The 25,705-nt window shown below is 38.9% G+C and overlaps 1 protein-coding gene across 2 annotated transcripts in view; it reads left to right on the top strand.

Annotated features, from left to right (window-relative positions):
- The first annotated feature begins 16,572 nt into the window (after positions 1 to 16,572).
- ATXN1 (ataxin 1) overlaps positions 16,573 to 25,705 on the top strand; it is a 156,670-nt gene continuing 147,537 nt past the window's right edge. For both annotated transcript variants that reach the window (XM_018567846.1, XM_018567845.1), the window contains exon 1: positions 16,573 to 16,658. The gene's annotated coding sequence lies outside the window, so the exon portion shown is untranslated. The remainder of the gene's footprint in view (positions 16,659 to 25,705) is intronic.

Raw genomic sequence — 25,705 nt, 5'->3', positions numbered from 1 at the left:
TGCACTTATCTTTTTAATATTAAAGCTAAAATAAAATACATTCTATTCCTTTCCTGGTACTAGCAAATGTATCCCATCTAAATGTCTATTAATTCACACATGTGGACAGACAGGGCTACTCTTAAAGTGGAAAAAAAGAAAAGGCTAGTTGCACTCCTTACCGGTATGACCCCGTGATCGGGGAGGGGTGCTCGGAATGACTGCGGATGGCGCCGCCAAATACAGATAATTGCAGAAACGTCACCAGCACACCAAATCCTTATAGGATCAAAGTTCGTAGATTTTATTGCAAACTCATGTCAGTTACACAAGCGCTTTCGGGGCCACACAGGGTCCCTTCATCAGGCATAGCAATGCCTGATGAAGGGACCCTGTGTGGACCCGAAAGAGCTTGTGTAACTGACATGAGTTTGCAATAAAATCTACGAACTTTGATCCTATAAGGATTTGGTGTGCTGGTGACGTTTCTGCAATTACTCTTAAAGTGGACCTGCACCCATATCTTTAAAATAACAACAAACAGACCTTTAGAAATGTTTAGTAATGACATTCTACAAACACATACTTTTAGATAATTGCCGGATTTGTATTCTTTGCATACCTTGTTACTCTTTTCTTTCCCAGTCTTCTGACAGTGCCCAGGTTAACTAAGTACAGATTACTAGCTCTCCATTTACTTCCTGGAACTCTGGCACATATGACTAGGACATATGACCATGCACATCATCTCAGGGGAGGAAAATGCCTTTCCCTGAGATCCGGTGAGATGATTACAGATGAGATTTACCAGCAATGCTCTGCCGATTTAACCTTCCTAGAATGCAATGCTTTGGCACTTACATCATTTGTGCCAGAACTGGACCAGGAAGTAGATGAACTCTATTTGTAAGTAAATGAAAAACAAGTTGGTTTAACTAATGAATGTAAGATGATTTTAAATCAGCATGCAGAGCTGCATGCTGCTGTGATTTTTAGTAAAAGGAGGTAAAGGCAACTATCGTGAAACCCAGCATATATCGGAATCTACCTTATGGACAGCGCCTTGTTTTTGTCTTTATACCTAAAATATACGAATACATCTGGCTTTTTAAACGGCATGTCTCCTAATTGTCAAGAAAATTTATTTCATTAACCCACTCATCTACTCATGAGTTTATGGGCGGTTTGCAGTCATATATTTTCGTGTGTATATATTTATCTGTTTGTTGTGTGTATATATTTATCTAATTGTTTGATTAATGTATTTTTCTGATTTTTGTGTACGTAGAGTCTTAGAGATATGGATTTTTAACGAATAAATAATTTATACCTTTTTCACCATTTAAATTGGTATATAGTTTTTCTAAAGAATGGTGGGATCCCCTCTCCCTGGGGAAAACTTCTTTTTCTAAATAAAAGGAGGTAAAGGTCCACTTCAACCTATGTAGATATACAGTTAATTAATGAAGCCAGCATTTCCCACATCCAGATATAATCATTGATTAATGTGTCTGACAGTTGGATTTCCTCATAGAAATTAATTAGATTCCCACTTACCTTCTCACAGTGCACTATGGGAACATGAAATGAGAAGTCTGATTGATAGCTATTGCCAAAAAGACTGAGACAGTACTTCTCCTAGACTCATACTGTGCATTATTTTTTGGCATTGTGATTTTTGAAAGATTCCGTTTTAAAGCAGAAATTATGCCTGAATTCCTGTGATGACATTCTAATACAAAGCAGATCGTTAGAATCTGTTTTAGAAAAAAAAAACAAAAAAACCTGACTTAAAAACCTCTTTTCCACAAACATATTCAAAAAGTTGCATTGTTGGTGTTTTTTGTGTTTTAAAAATTAACTTATGCCAACATACATATTTACTGGCTGGTAGTGAATGCAGAGCCAAGTCAATTTGAGGCCTTATAATGCATTTTCATATGCATATGAACACTGCTGACAACCTAAAAGACTTTAAATTTCAACTCACCAGTTTCTGATATTTCTGAAAATACTACTAATTATTAAACTTTTCTAAATCCGTGTAAAAGTGATGAGCTCTGTCTGTTTGTGTTATAATACTGCTGATATATCCATTACAGCTAAACCGTAGGAAATGCTCAAATGCATTGAGGATTCTAAATTGTTTTCTAAGTGGGAACTGGTGCCCCCTAATGGACTGGTTTCATATTCTTCTAAAATCTGTCATTTATCTCAACCTTCCTGCTAGACATCGCTTACTTCAGTTAAAACATGTTTCTATTGTGCTTGTGTTCCAGACAGTCATTCTAAGTTCATTTTTATAAAAGCTTTGACTGTCTGTTACTTCTTCTATTCACACAGAAGTATGGATGAGAAATGAAGCAGAGGTGGGCTAAGGTGGGAGGCTGTACAGCTCTATCAATATGACACCATATTTCCTATTCACATATTGCATAATTATGAAACACTGCAGCATTTACAAAACATCTAGGTGTTTCTGTGACCAGGGCATATTTATATCTGCATATATGTGTATTTATTTAACAGGTACATTATGCACAGCCACTGAAGGAAAGATTTATGAAAACAGTTGGATACAACTTTAGCAGAAAATCAAGGTTTCTGCAGTATATTGAATTTCAAAGCTTTTCGAAAGCCTATATCAGCCATCTTTTTTCATTTTGGACAGATGGAGGAAGTGAATATTTCTCATGTAATGTTCTCATTTCTGCCTGTGACCCAGTAGGGAGATTTTTCTTCACGTCCTGTCCCTGTGAAACCTGTACAAGAAATCTGGGGTCCTGTCACCAGGAAAGGATGGCATAGACAGCAATAAAAACATTCTCATGTGTTCTAACCCTTCACCACTCTACTAAAAAATGTGTTTTTCCCATGTACCCTGGAGAGATTTTCTGTCACTTCATGTACTGACAGGTACAGGATTATTGCTGTCTGTGACCCCTAACAGGTTCACAGACAGCAATAAAAACCCAACAGCTTTAACACTCCTCTGCACTAAGAGGGGGTTGTACTGTACACTTTTACTAGCCACCCACCAAGACCAGTGCATCCACTGCCAGCCATTACTCAGCACTGCCCCCTCTCTGATTCAGTCATTAGTTCCTAGGATGTCCAATGATGCCAGGCAGGGACGTCTATGGGAGGGTACCGGCAGCCCTGTTGTACCCGGCTTGGTCCTCCCTCCGCTGTTGTTTTTGTGGTCCGCCACTCCTCTGGTGTTTCGGGACCACAGCAGAGGTGGTCAGGATGGAGAAGGGGAGCAGACTGATGAACGTCTGTTCTCTGATTTGCTCTGAATGAAGCAGGGAGTACTGTGTTCAAAGCTCTTCCTGCTTCAGAGCTGTCAAGCAATCCTGTGCTTGATCGTCTGTACTGGTGGCCAGGGGAGACATCAGGAGTTTACTAGACCCCTGATGTCTCCATAAAGAGAACCTGTAAGCTCCATATGCTGTCACATAGGGGCTTGTTAGTTAAGCATTTTTAAAAAGGTGGTAAGTAAAAAAAAAGTAAAGAAAATAATATTAATAATAATAATCATTAATAATTTTAAAAAAAGAAAACCAACCCTGTCGCCCATGCCAACTGATTTGAATGAACATGTGCGCATAAGGCATGATTGTGTATGGGGGGAGTTCTAACAAAAAAAATAATATAAATAAACAGTGCTATGCACCGGGATCTGCACTGTGCCTGGGAACACACACCAGCAGCCGTGCATTGCAGCAAAGCTGCTGGTGTGAATGCAGCCTAAATGGCAGACCACAGAACAGACAAAAACTGAGTGACCATTCTTTCCATACCATGATTCGGACCTCTGCTCAATTAAAATTTTACTCACTGGACCTCCTTGAATTTTAATTCACTACCCCTGCTTTAGAGGGTGTTTCTTTGATGGATATAAATCAGGTGTGCTCAACCCACAACACTAGTGGACCTCAGATAGGACTTTCTTTTGGGGAAAGCATCAGAGTGCATGTTAGTATTGCAAAGAGAGCTAAGTTTTTTTTTAAATGTACCCTACTTGGCTATAGGATTTTTAATTTTAAAAGGATTCTGGAGCTCTGCTATAAATACCCTCACTGACAGCGGGAGCTTGACTTTAGTGAAAAGAGATGCAGTAGGTTTACGGCTCAAGCAACAGATAAATTAAAAGAGGAAAGATAAACATAAGTTAAAAGGAAACATTATACTGTACAGAATGTAAGTGTGGTGTTTTGTATATAAATTCATTAAAAAACATTGGTTTGTCATATGTGCTCAAAAAAGAGCAAAGCCTTCACTGGATTATTGCTGGCTGTTGCTCTGTAGTAATAAATTACCATCAAAATAACTGTGCTGTAATGCTGCTTGAGATAACTGGTAGAAAAGGGCCTTCCCTACAGCACTTGTATGTCATCTGCTTCTCAGAGCTAATTACTTTGGTAATTCCCTCTTGGTATTTCCTCTTTTTACTTTCAGATGAGTTATTTAACACATTCTTTTTTCTTAAAAAAGAGCCCTTAATAATAAATGGATGCTTTTTAGAATCTGCGAAACAAAGGCATACAAAGAAATGGTATGCCTAATAATAGATTGCATGCACAAAATATCTACAGTTATATTTGTTTGTGTGTGTGTGTGTACATATATATATATATATATGAGGAAACAAAAAGTAAGAGAATATATATATTTTTTTTTAATTCCTATTAGTGGTCCGCAGGATTTTAAATTATGAATTTAGTGGTCCATGAGGTCCGAAAGGTTGGTGACCGCTGGTTTAGACCCCTAATATTTCCTCAGAGCCTCCGACAGTAAAGTACAAATAAATAAATGAAAAAAAAAATTTTTTTTAAAAAAGGTTGGGAAAAAAAAAGTCATTTTCAGTTTCAAACTGACAATGTTTTTACAGCTTCGGTCTAAAAATTTAATTTTGGTGCATCTCTAATACATATATATTGAATTGAATATTCTGATATTTTGCAGGCCTATGGCACCTGAACATGTGAATATAGACATGAAGATAATTGGCTTTCTAAAATGATAGATGTGTCTCATGTATAGGTTTCTGTTTCTGGGTATTATTGAGCTGTATAGTATGATTGACCACTCTAAAAGTACAAATTGCAATTGTTAAGTACATAATTGCTGCTGAAAATTCTGAATTGAAGCCAAGTGTCTCTTAGATGGACACCGGGCCTGTCAATACTGTACGTTACATGCATTAACAGAAGTGTTTTGTATTTAGCTGTTATGCTGATTATATAAAGGCACTTATCACAGATATCAGTGACTGTATCAAGTTTTGAGATAGTCAAGTTCATACATAACTTGCTATGCTTTTTAACAGTTTGTATTTGCATAGGTATATTTAAATCCCAGGCATTAGACACAATTATAGAGAACACGGTACTTAAGACCTCATTGCCGTACAGTGTGAACGTCTGTGCAGAGACCTGCCCCCTGGAGGGACAGGTGCTGCGTGTAGCCGCTTGCAGCCACCTGTACATCTCTATGGCTGACATGCACGTGCGTACAGGTACAGATGCACGCCCTTGGACGCAGACTGTCTGTAGTGTTAATTGGTTTCATCCTCCATCCAATATTCTCCAACAGAACCATAGAGCTGGGAGCCCCTTCCCTCCTGAACATATCTACTGTATATTCCTGAGCTTTTAATTTTACCAGGTAGCTGTATCCTGAAGTGGAACTCCATTGAAAACATGTTTTCCCACTTTTGGTGTTGCTGTTTAACATTTCTCACAGGGAGATGAGTGGAATATCATTAATTTCCTCCACCTTACCCAGTCTATTAAAGCAAGTTTTGTTGGAAAGATTCCCCTCACTTTTCAGCCCAGTGATCACACTTGAAGTGAGGTCACCAACAACAGTAAAAAAAAAAAGGTTATTTTCTTTTCCCACTCTTTCTGAAACTAAGGGGTCTATTCACAAAGCTGCCGTAGGCAGCCGAGTGAACAACCGACCCAAAGTAAAGTGAGCCGAACACTGAAGTCAGCCGTACACCGGGTGGCTTCATGCCCAGCATGTTCGGCCGACCCAAAGTGCCAAAAGAGTTTGACTCAGCCGATCCAACATCTGGAACGGCTGAGCCGATCTCCGGCAGGCTACTCGCAGCTGTTCAGCCTATTCTCATAGATGCCGAACAGCAGTGAGTGAATAGCCGAATGCCGCTGAGCTCTGGTACCGAGCAGAATAGAAAAACTGTTAAAAAAGTAGAACACAAAAAATAGCCCCTTAGTTGAACATGAAATAAAATGATTACTTGTAATAGACTTGCAACGATGGAAGTATGTTTTTTTTTTGTATGTATATGGTTACACTATGGTTTCACTGCTTCTGTTACTAAGAATAAACCATGGAGCCAAGGAATTTAAAGGTCCACGTCAGTGACTTAAAAAGTATTGGAACTGTAATATGAGTATGACAGTTGTGGAACTAGCAAATTCTTTAAAAAAAATACATTAATAAAGGAAACCATAATTCTCTCATGACAGTTTTCTTCAATGTTCTAGACAGAAAAATATGTTGACACTTTAAAACCCATCTCCAAACACAAAAAGTACCATTGCAACGGGGCTACCCCACAATGCAATTAAGTTCTCTATTTTGTCTCGGTACTGGAATAAAACAGATTTACTTGCCTGTACCCCATTCTCATGATGGTCAGTTTCTGCACTTCTTTCCCTCCGCGCCAGCTGGTGGAATGTCCCTTGCTTTCCGCACATCTAATGCAGATCAGTGGAACCTCACTTACATTTAGGCTTGAAGTCTGCTAAAAAAAAACTACAGCTCTTACCCATTTCCCATGATAAATATGAGCACATTGCTGCAAAATATGATAGCAGACTGATGGGAAAAGACATCCTGAAGGACTGCAGAAAACTCCCCCTCACAACCTCCTCATCCTCACATAAGCCTTCCTTTATGAGGTCCTCATTTCCATGGTAGCACAACACTGGCTGTTGCATCCAGTCCTCTGTCCTCTACATAGCTGATTTATAAAAAAAAACTTACTACTTGAATAAAGTCTAGTAGAAAACCCCACTCATAATATCTTAAAATGTAATCCAGGGAATCCTGCCTTTCAGGAAATACAACTTGGAATGAACTGAACCAAATTGGCATTTATTTCTCAGGTTCATGAATTTGGCATCACCAGGTGCAAAATAACTGTGCTATATAGTGAGAGGGGCACTTCTTATATGGCAGTATTGTTAACCATACCTTAAATATATGGCCAGTCCATACAAAAATTACTATTTTAGACTATCTCTAAATTAAACTTAAATAGTACAAAATAAAATGAATTTTTTTTCTGCATTTGAGCAAAGGCCAGTTACATTGTTTATATGACAGCTAAACCTTATGCACAGTTAAAATGTATTTTGTAACAGCCTACCAAATGGTGCCAAGCTTTTTATATATCACACAGCTTTTTATAATGTTATGCCAACCTGTTCCGCCATTGTCAGACATTATAGTTACATGTTATAATATAATTAGTAAAGTGTTACTTGTGAAGCACTGCTGCCAAAACATTACTATCAATTGCGGGAAGTTTAGTAATGCTATAATGATATTCTCGTAAAATCTTTAGGCAGTTTGTGATTTTTCTGGATCATTTATAATTTAGAAACACACTGGGCACAAGTACTCATCTCCAATTTAACAACGGGCTCTCAACCTTTTCACGATTACAGGTGCCCCATAGGTGTTTGACAATTTATTTACCAGTCCTATAACTTAATAGTTTAACTTCAAAACATATTACTAACTCGGTTTTACTTTACACATAAATAGCTAGTAAGAAAGCAGCTTAAAGAAAATCAAAAGGATTATTTATATAAAAACGGAAAATCACATATACACAAGCTAGCTACAGATAGTGAGATTTTTACCCTTGTTTATGCGCATTCAAAACATGGAATTGAGGTTCAGTTACTGACGATGTTACTCACACTTCATCTGACACATCAAGTACATTTTTCCATAATGCAGAGAATGCTGTTTAATTTTTTTAAATTGCTCAGAGATCAAGTCCCATACCCCCCATGCTTGGGTTCCTATACCCCATCAATTTGTTATCATACCCCCAAGAGTTATGGATACCCCTGGTTAAGAACTCCTTAATTAGGGGTTACAGTTTTCTTAAAATCTCTTTTATTAATTATTTGCTCCATTTTATTTGACAATAGAGACTTCCAGTGTAAACACAAAAAAGGCAATGTTATCTCAGATAGTGATTTGAGATCATTAGTGCTAACTACGTCACAGCCAGTCAATTCCTAACACTTCTCTATGTTACCTGTTTCTTTTCAGCAAAAAATCAAAAAGTACACATGCACCTCTAAATCATCAGCCTTTGTGTGGTTATTTACTAGACTGCAAACAGACGTCTGAAGACTGTACACTACCATTAGGAGCTATTAAGATTTCGTAGAACCGAAAATTCCAGGCTTAGTATTGTGAAGAATTATACATAATTACTTTATCGCCTGAATGGGTCAGAAATAGTATGAAATTCTATGCAGCACTTGACATTTTCGCTTTTCAAGTTGCTCCTGCTGGGTTTTTAACCACACGACAATTGTGTTTGATAGTGTGACAGCAAGACATTTTAAAACTAATCCTTTGGTCAATTTGTGAAGTAAAGAAAATGTTTAGTGAAAGCTGTGACAAATGGCTTTTAGTAAGAAAGGGATAAAAAAAATGCTAGTATTAATTGTTATACCCCTCCTTCTGTCAAACAAGCTTAGTAAAGTGCCTATAACATCCAGGTTTTGGTCCACTTTAAAAAAAGAAATACCCTCATGTGCCCTGCCTTTTTTATTATGCTAAATATCTAAACATTTCCATTTATGGTGGCTTTATTGAAACCAGTCAAGACTACAATGCTGTTGACTCAAAATAGGAACTGATGCCATAAACTAGTTCACTCAAATATCACTCAATATTTCTGAAAATATTTATGTAACAAGTACAAATGTGAATATGTGAGAATATGAATATATACGTGTGTTTTGGCACTATCAGTGAAAATCTGCCACGTATGGTGCTTTAACACCAAAACAGTTAATTTTTGCCAACACCATGAGGTCAGTCAACTGGTTGTAGCTTTCTGCTTTATTACAGTGTAATGCAATGAATACCGCATTGGGAATTTAAAGAAGAACTCCAGGCAAAATGTTGATTAACCCTTGCAGTGGTGCTACCCCACACTGCAAGGGTTAACTGCTCGTTTTTGTCTAGGTGCTAAAGAAAATAGGGGTTGATTTACTAAACTAAAATAGGCTGCTCACTTTGCAGGGAAATTTAGTTTAGTGAATGTACTGAAATGCTTTAAGAAAAGAATACCCAATCATGAAAAAGGAAATTTTAAAAAATCACTATATTTGCTTGCACATGATTGGATAATGGAAGTCAGCGGTGATTCATCTCATTCACTAAACTAATTGTAAATTCCCTTGCAAAGTGAACACCCTATTTGCATTTTGTAAATCAACCCCTTAAAGTGTGTGATGCCAGCAATCATGAGCCACATCAAAATTTGGGGGCATGGGGGTAGAGAGAAAAAGGCAGGAAAAAGTATGCGTTGGCTACTTGATGATGAATTGGGGTGAATTTATCATAACAGGAACAGACAGATTTTGGAGCAGTTGCCCATGGCAACCAATCAGTTTCTTTCTTCAGTTAAGATTTTAAAAAGAAAGAGAGAAGCTGTTCCAGTTTTTGTCTGCTCCAGTCTTGATAAATTCCCTTCAGTGTATTCATATTAAGAAATAATAGACAGCTGTAACGCTAAAAAAAGCCTTAAAAATAAAACATGCGTTACTAATATAAAGCACAACCCAAAAAATAGAAAAACTACTTACTAACTACACAAGCGGGGTTTGTCAGGTCTTCTAAGGGGTCTATTCACTAAGCTGCCGTAGGCAGCCGAGTAAATGACCGACCTAAAGGGTCCGAGCAAAACAGAAAAATAATTAAATTAAAAACAAAAAAAATAGAAAATGATTGTGTGGAGCTAACAATGACAGCTAGCCCCGCCCAATAGTTTTCTATTGGCCGGCGGTTCTGCTGCCGTCAAAAAAAAAAGAAGAAAAAAAAAAACCTCTCCCGGGCGCTCTGGGAGTCTCCCGCTCCTGGCCGCCCAGGAGAGAAATACTGCTTTTTCTTTATTCTGACACGTAAGTCTTTCATGTGGACATTCTACAATCTAGGCGCCAACAAAGTGGAAGTACATAATCTGTACAGAACAGCTTTTTGAATTGCATAGTAATATACATTATAAAATTGTCAGAGTACCATGCACAGGCGTCCTCACACCACATGCAGGTACCCACACAGGATGACCAAATTAATATGCCCACACAGGATAGGGTTCTATGCACAGTTTATTTGTTACCATCAAACAAAACTACTAACCCCCTCAACCCCCCACAGGTTTAGCAGTGAAGTAACAAGGAGGGTTAACAGGAGGGCAGCACAGTACAGGATTTAGGAAGAATGGTCAGGTACAAGCCAGGTCGTTAACAGGAGGGCAGCACGGTACAGAAACTGGGTAGCTGGGTTCAGGTAGCTGGGTTCAGGAATCAGTCAAGTGCAGGCGACGCAATACTGAGCCAGCTTCCTGACTGCAGGGAGGGCCTAAATACCCTCCCAGGAAGCACCAGGTGATGGGATGATCACTCACAGCTGGGGCACACCCGCAGGTGAGTACTGGAGCTGCAGGTTCCTTACAGTCCCTGGCTGCTGGAGACACCCGCAGGCGAGCACAGGAACTGCAGGACCTGGCTCCAGCGCCACCTGGGGGTGCTCTGGATCCTGACAGAAATGATACAGCCACTAAAAATTTTAACATTTTTTTTCTAGCTGTATTTAAATGTTAGTAATGCGATTTCAGTCAGATTTCACTACTGATTATATGAAATAATTATATTGAGTCATGTTTTTCTGCTTTCACACTCTAAACCATTCTAACTATACAATTGCAATGTTTAGAAATAATTGACTTTACCAATCAGGGTTCTTCTAGTAAGATACCTTTTATAATTGTGTGTCTTTTTGTTAAGCACCACCTAAGCTTCTTTCAGTATGATAAGAGGTACAGGTATTGCTTAACTGCCTTGAGATGTGCATGGCAACTTAAAGTGCATGTGAAGCCTTTGGTTAAAAAAAAAAAAGAATGCCATGTTAAATAGCTATAATAATTAAATCACTTTAATAAATACAAAAGCAAAATTCTAAAATACTTTTTTTTGTTTTCTTAGAGGTCATGTGACTGCTATTCCGTACATTATCCACAGGATGTGAGGGCTGGGGGGTGGAGAGGTGTCATAACGTTGGCAGCTGTCACATATTCAATAAGCAGCAAGAATCCTTATATTGGATGATTCATGATTGACATCCCTAGACACTACCTGCCTATAGCATCTGGCAAAATACAGTCTTGCATTGGCTGTGCAGGTGTCAGCAGCATCTGACTACGGGACTTACAGGTCCTGAAGCTCCCAAGTGAGAAGGATGCATGCAAACTAATCACGCAGGTATGGATCCCTTTCTGTGCCTAGCATGGTCAGAAAGCAACAACAAGGGATGGGAACTGGCAGGATCAGCAGGTATTTCTAGTAAAAAGAGGATAGTGGCACAAGAATGAACATTTTTGAGTGTATGTAAGTGTTACATACACTTTAATGATTAGCCTGTTCTGTATTATCGCTGTACTTAACATGAGCATTTTTTGTGGTCTGGAGTTATCAAAGTTAGAGTAGAATATATACAGGGGGTGAGGGTGAGATTCTGGGTTATTGGAAAACATTTAGGGTTATATACGCTTAACTGAAAAATGTGTAGTCACTGACCTACAATTCTACTTTTTCTAAATGCCATATAGATGCATTTTTGTCTTTTTTTTATGATCAGTAGTAAGCTTTACTGCTTGTAAAATTACATATGGCTGTATGGTTATGCGACGCAGGATCAACTGTAAAAGTTTCTTTCTGGTCATTTCTTTGTTGCAGTGGACTTGCAAAACCTTCATTTTGGCCTCATCTTATACAAAATGTACATCATATATCATAAGCACATGTAAAGCCTAACTGAATGACCCAATATGCTGAAGCATTGTGTTTCATAAACAACTGCCATTTTTTCTAATTACATACTTGTTATTTCTCTTTTCATTCTTGTATCTCAGTGCTGTTGATCCTGACACCTTTTTGCATACAATCCCTTTTTACTTGCATGTTCTGCAGCATCACAAGGGGTACAACTGGGAAATAGGGAAAAAGCATCACCTTGTAACAGAAAGTGTCTGAGCAGGGACCTTCAAGAGTTCACCTTTCAAGTATTTTAATAAAAGTTGCAGCTTTAAAAAGATAGAAAATTATTTTTAGTGAAAGCTGCAGATTTAAAAAGAATAATAATTACTTATGAAACTAAACTAATATGTTTTGACGTTATTTTAGTGATTGCGTTAGTTAATAGAAATATGAGGGTGACCATTTGTAAAAAGATGTATTCAAGCAACATAAACAATATCATGGCCAGGCAACTAGCATTTTCAGATTGAGTGTTCAGCAATGGCAGCCTCCATGTTTCTTTTAAGTGACACTAAACTCCGGAGTTAAATCTTAAAAATGCGTTCAAGTACCTTAACTATTAACAAATCTGTATCCTCTGTGTGCGTCACTCAGCTGTAGATCCTTAAATCATCTCTGAAATTGTGCTGACACTGTCGCTTCAGTGATGGACTATAATTTCAATACAAATGAGTAACCCTAACATGAGATTGTAGTGACTACTTAACAACACACACAGGGACCATGGGGAACAAACGTAGCCACCCTCCAGGAGGTAGGACAGTGTCAGCATGAATTCAGAGATGATTTGAGGATCTACAGCTGAGTGATACACACATAAAGTACAGTTTTGTTAATACACTAGTTAAGGAACATGAATGCATTTTTAAGGTTCAACTCTGAGTTTAGTGTCACTTTAATGCAAGATGTTAGCATTTCACTTACATTTTTATTTTTCTTCCTTGTAACTGTTAAGGCCTGAAAAAAAAAGCTGTTCTTGAGAAATATGCCTGAAATCTAACTGGTGTTTAATGCTCTAACACTATGATTCAAGCAGTGAAATCGTTTTTATAGTTTAGCCAGTGAAGATCTGAATTATTGGGTGTTGAATACTAGTGCACCGATTCAGACACAATGGAAATCTTTCTAGACAAACAGTGTCTCTGAGAAGTGCTCTATGTCTGGAATAGCAATATGGGAATATTATGGCTCCACTGACACACAACATCACCTTTTCAATGCTTTATTGCTGTGGAAATGCAACAAGACATTCAAAATCAGCATACGTAATGCACGTTGCCTTGGTGATACATTTATTTGCAGAGATGTCTTTTCAACACATAGCACAATTATGTCCCATATTGTGCAATTATTTAACCCCATACCTTGTGGACAGAAAATAATATTCTGAAGCTAAAGTGTTTTAAAAGTATTTATACATGTAACTGTACAACATTGTATAACATTTCTACCATCGTGGCTCTCCCGGAAACCATGGAAACCACTCAATGATAACAATCATCTCCATAATAGCAATAACAATCCACATGTAGGTCTAATATTTATTGAAATAAAGCATAATGACAGCATAATCTTCTATGATAAATATTAATTAACAGGTGAGAAACCTTTCTAATTTGGTTTTTCAAAATTTAATTTTTGATATATTCATGCAATTTATCAAGGCATTTATAACAGCAGTTTTGTTATTGATAATGTCCATGCATTCCAGTTTTTTATTTTTATCATTGCCTACTGTAATATTTCACCACCTGTTTTTGCAAAGGGCAGCTTTTTAAAAAGTGAATACTTTTTTTCCTGCTTTTTAAACGTTTGAACAACATTTTATAATATTTTTAACCTCTAAGTTAAAGGGTCTCTAAGACTCGAGAACAAAAAAGTAAGCTGATTCGGTGGAAGCGCCCATGGCACTTCCTTCTTTGGAAGAGCTCGGGTTTGGTCAAAGAAGTACTGGTAGTGCATCTTACTAGTTCTTCTTTGACTGAATCTGAACTCCATGGGCACTTCCACCCAATCAGCTGCATTAGGGGCATTCCCCACCCCGCAGCTGCATGTAAACAAAGGGGCAGGATGCTTGTGCTGACGTCTGTTACCTAATATGGCCATATAGCCATATTAGGTAAATGTAATTCACCAAATAGAGGCATGTACCCATATAAGGTCATTGATGTCACTGCATCCAGCCCATTTGCTTACATCAAGCTTCTGCACCAGCAGCTGACTGGGTGCCAGGGACTCCTTGTGGGTTCAGAGGAGCTCAGGTTCAGACTGGGTTCGCCCCAAATATGAAAATTATTTTTTTTCAGTTTTGTTTATTGTCACCTGGTGATACTGCCAGTAACACACATACATAGGTTGACAAAGCTTATACACTGTACTTTATCTATTAAGGAGCAGTGTTGTCATCCTAGGACAGGAAGTATGTTAGGATTACAGAACACCTTCCCCTCGTTTCACCTCTTTAATATAGGAGGTGTTATACGGTAGTTCTCACACACTTCCAGAAAATTGTTTGAGATAACTCTGTGGAGTACACAGGACAGTGCTCGGCTTTTGGCAGGATCAGCTTTCTTTTTTAACTTATTGAACAGATATAAACAATTTTTGGTATATTGTTATATTCAACAGAACAAAAAGTGAGCACCTAAGACACGTTCATTGAAAGGGTTTACATATAGTTGACCTTTTTAGAGGTTCTTCTGAGCTGCCAACAATCCCCATATAGTTTTAAACTGTATATGCAGAGATAAGCAGGTTTTATAGTTCACAGTCAATGAGGTGCTTGTGTTTTATGTGCTGAGGAGTTTAGTTTTTGGGTGCATTAGTTGGACAAAAAAAATCTGTCAGCCCTAAAAAGTAGAAGTTTTTTTTGTGATTTTTTGATGATTACAATTTTCCTAGATGCTTTAAAGGTTTAGTAACTTTCAATTTCTGTCAGTGGCAAAAGCACACCTTTTCCTATTACTAAAATATGCCACTGTTACTATATAATTTTCTTTTTTTCCAACACTGGCAATTGAACATGATCAAACACTCTATACTATCATCTCCAATCAGTGTTCAGCTGTCAATTACTAAAATGTAGACACACAGGTCTGTTTATACTGTAACTGGGATAAGGTCTAATTGAGTTTAGATGTTTAGGTTTTATTGTTGACCCCATTGTGGATTTCCCAGTCCCTGTGGCCACAGAGGGAGTAGAGGGCAGCTCACCAAAGAGGACGCAGTCATGAATTAAAACATGATGAATATTTTAACCCACTCTACCTCTAGAAATTGTCCTTTTATTTATGGTTGTATCTCCTCTAGAGAGACTCTGCTGATGTCCTGCTGGTGCGGTTAGTACAATAATACTACGGGAAGTTCCCTAGTATGGACACAGATAGCAACAAAAATCTGAGTGGGGTTCTGACTTCTGTTCAAAGTTAGAAAAACTTTTTAGTTTAGGCACTTAAGCTGGCTGTTAACTATGATCTATTATTCTAAATATTATTATATATACATTTTGCTAAGATTTGACATTATGTCCTGTCTTAAACCTGAATTCCATGCAAACATCTGCATGCATAGTTGACAAATATATACATTTATTTACTACAGGTACTTATATGGCGACAACAATTTTTGCAGCACTTTACATACACATCAGTCCATGCTCTCAAGGAGCTTACAATCTAAGGTCCATGTCTCACATGCATACATACTAGAGTCAATTTAGTCAGGAGCTAATTAACCTCCCAGTATGTCTTTGGAGTGTGGGAGGAAGCACAAACACAATCAGAGGCACAACATCCAAACTCCCTTCAGATGGTGTTATGAATCAGGGACCCCCAGTGCTGCAAGGCAGAAGTGCATGCCACAAAGCCACTATGCTGCCCACTGTTTCAGCGACCTGAAGATTTGCAATTGTGTTCATGCCATCATGTAATTCTAGAACCACTGCCAGACAGACTAGTCAAATCAATGACCTTACTTTTTTTTTTTACTGCAGTTAAGCAATACAGCTTGGTCACTGCCCTGCCCCTAAGCCTCTGATTGTGCAATGGAGATTCAACACACTCTGCGCTCTCCTCCTGTAAATACATTCAAACTTGAGCGGCAGCACTTTGGAAAGCAGTAGGAGTCACACTGTTGACTAGGGATGCACAGATACTTTTCGAGTACCAGTGCAGATACTTGGCATTTCCATGAGAACTACCATGGTTGCAGTGGTTGCAGCTGGGACCTGGCTCTGGCGCTCCACCACTGTTGTGTATTGGATTTCAGGAGGCAGATGTCCATACTGACTGCGTTACTTCAACTAGCTGAAATTTTAAATCTATTGCATTTTGTTTTGTATTACTATGTAGCTGCATTAAATAAATGCCATTAGTTCAGTTATAATGTTCAGGTTTTTATTTGTATTTTCTGGTTATGCTCAAAATTATGCATCATTATTATGTAACTACATTGTTAATTAGAAATATATATATTTTTTTTTTCAGTAAAAAGGTCAAGAAAGTAAAACATTGCTGGAATATCCAGAGAATAAAACGTGAAACCTAAAGAATGCTGGTGATCAGAATACATAAAATGGTAAGAAGATTCCTTCAATTTGTTTTAAACTGTAATAATACCATTTTAATCAATCAACACCTTTAGCAAATAAAGAGACAGCAAGGAACGCATCTGTTAATAGATATTATTCTCTCATTTTGTTTATAAAAGGAATCATTTTAATAGAAAAAGCTTCATCAAGAAAGCCATGCCTCCAGTTGTCCTAATCATACTAATTTTGAAACTGTCTTCCATGACTTATGACTTAATAGGATTAGTGAATTCAAAGACTAGCTTATATACAAGAGACATTATAACTGCATTAATAGTTCAGTAGTTTAATTCATTGACATTAATATAGCATACAAAGGGGAACATAGCTCGTAGTTCAAAGTTGTTGAACTTGGCAAAATGTAACTGAATAGCATGGGTGTGAACTCTAAAAGTTCACCTCATGTGAACTTGCATTTTCTTCGGACAGTCAGGTTAAAGTGCAGTGACCTAACATTTGAAATTTCCTTTTAATGTAACTGTCAGTTTAAAGTGTTGACATATTTGATGGCACAACAGACCCTTTGTAAATAATTTTCTGTTTACTGGGTTGCTATAAAGGCTAGGTGGAGAGTTTGTGCATTGGCACAATAACTTTTTGGGTTGTTAGAATTAGGGGTCATTAGAGCATGTATTCAAGTGGAACTGTGAGCAAACAGCTAACTACACATTTGAGATAAGTATTTGTTTACTGTTTTAACTGCCCAATGATTTGTGACGCTATACAATCTCATGATTTACACACTTTTTCTGCTATTCACTGCTATGCAGGTGACACATTCATTGCTGGATCAACAATGCAACTTTTTGTGTCACCTCTTCAGGTTACTCAATGGGCAATGAATCAGCATCGTGGTCTAGGCCCAAAGAGCAGGTTGCTGGTCCAGGAATCAGTACAACAGTAAACCTATATGTTTTTAACTGTTTGCCTGTTTGCTTGGATTTCTATTTTAATTTGATTAGATATCATGTTGAGAAACTCATATTTAGGGGACTTAAATATCTAGCAAATTGTTCGATACATGCTTGGGACAACTATACAAAGCAAAGTTTAGACTCTGTGTGGTTGATTGATTAGAGGCAAATAGGCTCTAGTAAGTCAACTTTGCAAGGAATATACTTATCTATATGATCCATGCTACCTGCTACTATCTAAAAGTAGTTCAGCTGCTGTGCAAAGAGTGGTAATCCCTCTTACAATCATGAACAAACTGCCCAGTGCTATATTTAAATAATTAAATACATTTTAAAAATATTAATAACATCCTTTAAAAGTTCATAGAAGTATTCAGTGATCCAAATTATGCTACAAATCCCTCAATCAGCATGTACAAAAGTCCCAGTAAGTTTGTGCAAACAATACAAGCAGTGCAAAAATCCCCACAAAATTTGTGCAAACGATGTTATCGGGTGATCAATCGTCCCATCTGTGTGTGGCTACAGACTGCACTCACCAGATAAGGTGGACCATGCAGATAGAAATAGTCTTATAGCACTCAGTTAGATTACAATCCAGCCATCCATCTGCAGGGATGTTAAACCATGAGTATTCCCTTTCGCCTCCTTTTCTCTATTCACCAATGCTCATGTAAAAGTATTTAAAAAACCATAGCATAATACCATAACAACAATTAATTTATTTTAAAAGATTAAAAACACACACAAAAGTTTCTGTAGCAAATGCTTGTAACAATACATGACTTCCTGTCGGCGGGTTTACATAGGATCCAATAGTCCTCTATAGCAAACGCTCATTTAGCCACTCTCACAGAACAATTCTTCACTTCCTGGTGCCTAGTGGATGACCTCAGGGTGTATACACCCACCAATGCATTTCGTCATGTGACATCCTCAGGGGTGGGCTCAGTTGTACTTTGGAGGGAAAGTTTCTCTTAGCTTAGTGAATGTGGTGAAACTTTACTTTGCAAATAATATCCAATTACGTGCAAGGGAAAAGTGAACAGTATTTTTCATTGCACATGATTGAGTGCTAGAAGTCAGCAGAGCTTCACCACATTCACTAAACTAAGGGGAAGTTGCCCCTGCAAGGCACAAATTTCCTTGCAAAGTTAGCCTATTTGGCTTTATTAAATCAACCTCTATAAAAATTGTAAAATAGGAGCAGGCAATATTGGCACTCCAGTGTCTTGCAATGCCTCATAGGACTTGTAGTTTCACCACAGCTGCAGTGCCAGTGTTGCCTACCCCTAATGTAGAATTGTTTTAACAACTAATACTAATGGATCTATCTTATGATAAAGTCTTATAAAGGGTAGTTCATAAACAAATATTATTATTATTCTGGCCACTTTTTTGGGGTTTAGAAAATAAGAACTGTCATATTATCGGGTGCTGTTTTACTTTGTAATAGTTCCTATTATTTTTTTATAAAAAAAGAACCATCACCTAAAAGTTTGCTTTGCATATAGTGATTAAATGTATTAATTTTGAATGCACATTGTATGAGTGACTAGTACAGACTGCATAATATATGATGAAAGAGTAAAAGTGCTTGTTGTTTATCGGAGATTTAACACTATGAAATTGTAATGCAGAGCACGATACAGCAGTTAACTTTCATCCACGAAAATGTCTCAAAGTGAATTCAATGTATTGTAAAATTGCAGGCATTACCACAGCAGCAGTGTAATGTGTATGAGTTTGGGGCAGAGCAAAGAAATAATACTCTTCATCTGGGTGGCCCATTAAAATGCATTGAGAGATACATAATGCTGAAAGCTGTGACAGTAACATTATTATGGCATTAGTTGGTTAGCCTAATAGTTACATTCTTGTCATCTTTTCCCCTTTATTGAAAATACTATCTTGTGACAGAAATGGCTTTTGTAAAACTATCACAATTCCTGGAGAGCTCTTGTCTTCAGGTACTCAAAATTGTACAGATCTGTTACACAGATAGATTTAACTGTTCCTCCAGAGTACATGAGGGTATGGATAACATTATCAAGTCACGAGGAAAAGGTTTACAAACCAAAATGGGTTAAGCTATTTCTAGCTTTGGATGGAGTGAAGTGAAGGGTAAGAACCTATGTCAGGTTGTCAGTGCTATCTGTGTCCCCCTGTAGGAGATTCTGTTTAGCTTATTTTATCTGAAACACAATGGGAAGTGAGAAGAAATCTCCCCAAAGTACAAAAGCCCAATTTTTACAGTTATTTTTTCTTTCTGTCCAGGTACTCAAAACTAGTAAAGCATTTTTTGCTTTAGTTGCACATTAACTTACATAAATAATAGATTTTATTTGAATGTCAAGTGTGCACAGTACTGACCTAAAATTAGCTATATTGGATTAAATGATTGATCTGTCACCCAGCACCTGAGCCTGCCTTACAAATGATCAGAGGCACCTGTTCTTTATCTAGTGACTATGGAAGCATGTTCTCCCCATATCTCGCTGTTGGTGGGTGGATCCATTTATCTTGAGCTGTGGTGTGTGTTGCTTATTCCAACAGAGCAGTGCACATACACAATATACATGTCTGTGTGCACAGTTAATGAGAACCTTGCTGTTTTTTAAAATAAATATAAGGTTTCTTTTGCAAGTAGCTGGGGAAGACTATAACGGAAGAACTATAGGGAGAGAGAAAGGCACTCATTCCCATAGTTAAAGCCAATGTGTGACACTAAAGCTGTCACACATCGGCTCTATGGATCGACAACTGAACGATCACTTACCGCTGATTGTTCAGTTCACGGTCTTCTCCCTGGAGAGAGCGGTGACTGTCAGTCACTGCTCCCTGCAAGGATTCCCCCTCCCCTCTCTGTTCCTCCAGCACTGCCTCTAGAGAGACAGAGCCAGCTGTCAATCAGGTAGTGGGGTGGATCCCGACAATATTGTCTGGATCTATCACGTTTTCAGCGCATTTCTGCACTGTCAGCATTTGCTGAGGAGGGGGATTGGCTGACATTAAGTGATTAAGTAAAAGGAGATAGTGTGCACTATGCAGCAGCTACGGAGATGCTACCAGCGTGTCTGGATGCTGATAGGAGTGCTCTCTCCCTGAACAGAAAGCGCCCACCGCTCACACTTCTGGGGATTCTGACAGAGGAAATTAAAAAGTAACTAAGTTCCTCTGCTGCTTCAGCCATTTCCTCCTCAGCCTGCCTACTGAATGAAACCTGACTATATTGTGTAACTTGTCAGGGCTCAGACAGCAGGCTGAGGAGGAGATGGCTGCAGCAGCAGAGAAGCTGTTGACAGTGTGTCATCCCCACAGGCTTTATCTCTGGCAATGTGAGCAGGGAAGGAAGTGGTTTCTGTGCATGGAGGGAGCTCCTATGAATCATTCAGGCTAGCTAGTAGCACTATCAGGGGAGGGGGTTGTGTGCGGGAAGGGTAGCTGTAAGCAATATTTGTAGGGGAAAGGAGAGGGGTTGTGTGTGGGAAGGGTAGCTGTTAGCAATATTTGTAGGGGAAAGGAGAGGGGTTGTGTGTGGGAAGGGTGGGTGTTAGCAATATTTGTAGCGGAAAGGAGGGGAGTTGTGTGTGGGAAGGGTAGCTGTTAGCAATATTTCTAGGGGAAATAAGATGGGTTGTGTGTGGGAAGGGTGGATGTTAGCAATATTTGTGGGGGAAAGGAGGGGGGGTGGGTGTGGGGAGGGAAGGCAGAAGTCGGAGGGATGTCCGAACCTCTGACTGCTTCTAAGCTCTGCAACGTTACCATGCAAAGTGGGTAGCCCTTACAGCACAGCGTCAATGAGAAGACAGTTGCTTCTGTGATCCTCCTTGTGATCCTCTCAGCTTCCCACAGTCTCTTTTCCTGCAAGCAAGTGTCCAAATGAAGTACACTATCTCTGGGGATTTTTAAGGGCAGCGCGAGAATCTGGGGGATCTGAGTGAGGAAGTAGGGCTGCCGGGAGCTGGTAGAAGCAGAAACACATGCACATATGATCAGAGGAGGTGATTGATTGGGCAGCTGCTCTGGAATTTTCTTACAGTCTGATAGGTCAATAGAGAGGAAGGGTTGGGGAATTGACAAGAAGGAAGGAGGAGAAATCACTACTGGAGGCAGAATTCCCCAGTGGCAAAATTAAACTCTAAGGCATTATGCTCAACGGTAAAGTAAAACTGCTGAAAAACGAAACTCTAACTTTTATATTATTAAAGATGTTACATTTGAAATCTTTATGGTGCTGCAAAATCCTTAATGTTTTAATTTACTGTAGTTAATAAAATATTTAAAGAATTGCATTATCACACTATATGTAGTGACATTGCATAAGGCTCAATGACATACAGTAGCCAAATTAATCTCACCTCCTGTGTCAAGACCTGGCCGGTTGCCAGGATTTAAAGAGAGAGTACAGTGTTTGCGTAAAGTAGTTGTAATTAGTTGTTAGTGAGCCTACTATAATCTTACTTGACTATTTAGTTCGGGTTTCCTTTACTGTAGGGGCGTGTTCTCACAATCTGATTCAACGTTGGGACACTGGCAAGTTAAATATAGTTATGCTGACTTACAATACATTTTGCTGATGCTAACTTTCTGAGATGCCTAAATAATGGTACATTGTCTGGCACTGACTTGACATCCAACCATGGCATACATTGAATGTATTTGGTGTAGACTATGTTCTATGGTTATTATGGAAATGGGCAGCAAATAGTTAAAACTTTATGATGACACAGAAATCTTGTATTTCATAAATGTCATAGTAAAGAAAGTTATTTAATTATTTTAAATAATTCTGATCACCATGATAACAAGTCAGCATGACTTGTTGATAGATGGATTGTATTATACAGGTTTAAAATCTTGCAAGTTGAGGTTTGCTCGCACTTTGCTCACAAAGAAAGATAAACACACATGCTTCCTTTGTAAAGGAGACGAAGAGTTCTTTTCCTTTGCTTGGTTTCATAGAAATCTGTTAATCTATTTATATTCCCCTATCAAAGACATCTGAGACACACAGTTCTGACTATCCTTTCACAGAGAAATGTCTGAAAATATAATAGCTCTTTAAATTATTCAACGAAAGTGGATATAGGATTACTAGAGTCTCTGCAACTGTCAGGACCTCAATGTCTCGCATCAGAAAGGTCTGTCGTAAATGCACAGGAATTCCAGGGTAATAAGATCTATTATGTCCACCCAGAACATTTTTCTGATGTGAATTATGCTAAAAGGAACAATTACTTTTATGCAGCCTTGCTATAGAGCCAGTTTTATTTCAGATATCTCACCAAATATCTGAGTAAAGGTGAGAATGGAATATAATGCTCCTTATTCACATGACCTTTTTGGGACTAACTTTCAGGTTAGCAGTAGCAGAATCATTTGCAATGGCAGACTAGCATTAAGATACAATGCACAGCAAAAATTGCATTTTACCTATTGCCTGTTTAAGATGGTTTGTGGAAATCACTGTCATTGCTTTGATGTTTCATTGGAATAAAAAATCCACATGAAAATCCATGATAGTTTGTTTTAGCTTACATTCTACTCACTTGGAAATCTATTTAACTGACACTCTTACTCTACCACTGTCATGTTGTCTCCATTTGATGATGTTTCATAGTCCTGGTCAGAAACCAGTGGCCATCAGTGAAGCTCAAAGCTGTGATCTGCTCTGCATAAGATGACTCCCACCAAAAGATTATACATTTGTGTATAAACTCAGATAGCCTTCTTGTTTTTGCATAATTAAATGTAAGTTTTTGAATAAGGCAAAGAGATATATGGAAGGTGCACTTACTTCTTAAAATGAGAATACATCGTTCACTAATTTGAATAGTCTGTACACTCTTTTGTTGAGAAAACTCATTCAAGCTATTGATAAAAGTTTTGAGCTATGTTGATCACTTTTGACAGGTTAACTTTAAAACTGTTATCTGGTGCACATGTAAAGAAGTTAGGGAAGTCTACAGCCAGAAAAATAGGCTACAGTTGACTGAATTTTTCTAGACAACTGCTTTCAGAAACAAATAGGGGTCTATTCACTAAGCTGCCGTAGGGCAGCCAAGTGACTAACCGAAGCGAAGTGAGCCGAACACTGTTTGGCTTTTCACTTCAGGCTGGTACGTATATCGGCTGAAATCAGCCATACATCGGGTGGCTTCGGCTGGCTTCGTGTCGGCGGAACATGCACACCATGTTCACCCGACCCGAAGTGCAGAAGGAGTTCAACTCAGCCGATCCAACATCTGGATCGGCTAAGCCGAACCTCCAGCAGGCTACCAGCTGCTGTTTGGCCTATTCTCATAGATGCCGAACATCAGTAAGTGAATAGCCCAATGCCGCCGAGCGGCATTCAGCTCGGCTGTTCTGCTCGGTACCTCTGGGGTACCGAGCAGAATAGGAAAACAGTTTAAAAAGTGTACAAAATTAAAAAGAAAATGATTGGGCGGAGCTAGCAATGACAGCTAGCTCCGCCCAACTGTTTTCTATTGGCCGAGCGGTTCTGCTGCCGTCAGAATTAAAAAAACAATAATACAATAAATCACCATAGGATTGCATAGCTAGATTCCTATTGGCTATTTCACTTTGCAATAGCCAATAGCAAACTAGCTATTGCACCCACCCTCTGCTGCTGTCAATCACCAGAGGGGGACCTGATGGAGAACTGCAGGTCCCTCTCTGCTGATTGACATCAGAGGGGGCGGGTGCAGTAGCTAGTTTGCTATTGGCTTTTGCAAATTGCAATAGCCAATAGCAATCTAGCTGTGCATTCCTATGGTGATTTTTTTTTTTATTCTGACGGAAGCCAACGGCTCAGATGTCAGAAGAAAAAAAAAACTGAGCAGGGAAAGGTTTACTCTGTTTAATCGAGCAGAGTGAACCTTTATGGGAGAAAGTGTTTCTCTCGTCGTATTAGACTCCCAGAGCGTCCGGGAGAGTAATGACAGATGGCGTTCCTGGTTACCAGGTAACCAGGAACGCCATCTGTGATTACACACTGAGAACACGGAGCGGCCGCTCTCAGTGTGTAATGACAGCGTCCCTGGTTAGCTGGTAACCAGGGACGCTGATCTCTCTGCAAGTGGCCGGAGCCAGCCGTGAGATGACGGCTGGCTCCGCCCAGCTGTCAGAAGCAGGCTGTCGGCCGGCCAATGGACGGCCATTTGGCCAGCTTCGGCTTTCACTGCGGCTCAGTCGTGCCGAGGCATATGCCTTCGGCTCGACTGAGCCGCTCGGCCAACTTCGGGAGCGGCCCTTTGAGGGGGTCCTGGGGCTAAAGATAGCCGTAGGATCAGCCGAAGCTACGGCTAGATCCTTCGGCAGCTTAGTGAATAGACCCCATAGTGTAACAAAATTATTATGTTTACATGGTAATAATCAGTGACTACAAACTGGTGGAGAAATAGGGAACACAGCATACAACAGACACAGACATCTTTGTACTCAACATCAAGGCTAGTTCTACAAGATTGGTTGTAACAATATCCAATCTATGGCTCCCTTTTCTTGAATATGGTAATCCTCAGGGAAAGCCATCCTCCCATGTTCAATTCCTTTAAAAGTAAGGCACGCAGGGAATAAATCTCCATACCCTCTCCAAATTTCTGCCAGTGAATAAGTGCAGCGCTGACCTAATACCTCAATATCCAACCTTCAATGACCTGCCAGTTGGTCCTACATTCTACAGAGAGCAGCGCTGACTTTATGATTTCAGTGCTGCTCTTTTCAGTATTGTACAAGGAGCCTAGGCCAACGCAGGGAGTGTGTCTATCACAGCCTGTGTTCACAGAAAATGGGTAGAATGCCACTGGCTGACATTCATTCAGGAAGAAGACATGTGCTCGAAATTTTGAGGAGGTAAGTATTGCAGTGAGTGCTACTGCTTTAATTTTAATAGGTGCTGGCCAAACTAGTTAGAGTTTTTTTAACCCCTTCATGACTGAGGCCCTTTTTTCCATTTTTGCACCCTTGTTATATTCCACATTTTAGGCCTGAAAATGACGTAAAACCCCCCAACATTATATATTTTCTGAATGCCAAGACCCTATAGAATAAAATGGTGGTAGTTGAAAATTTTTATGTTGCGCAATATTAGCGCAACTCCTTATTAAACCCCA

The sequence above is a fragment of the Nanorana parkeri genome, unplaced genomic scaffold (genome assembly GCF_000935625.1).
Source record: "Nanorana parkeri isolate BGI_ZX_2015 unplaced genomic scaffold, ASM93562v1 scaffold1102, whole genome shotgun sequence".
NCBI classification, from domain to species: Eukaryota; Metazoa; Chordata; class Amphibia; order Anura; family Dicroglossidae; genus Nanorana; species Nanorana parkeri.
This window is presented reverse-complemented; position numbering and strand designations above follow the sequence as displayed.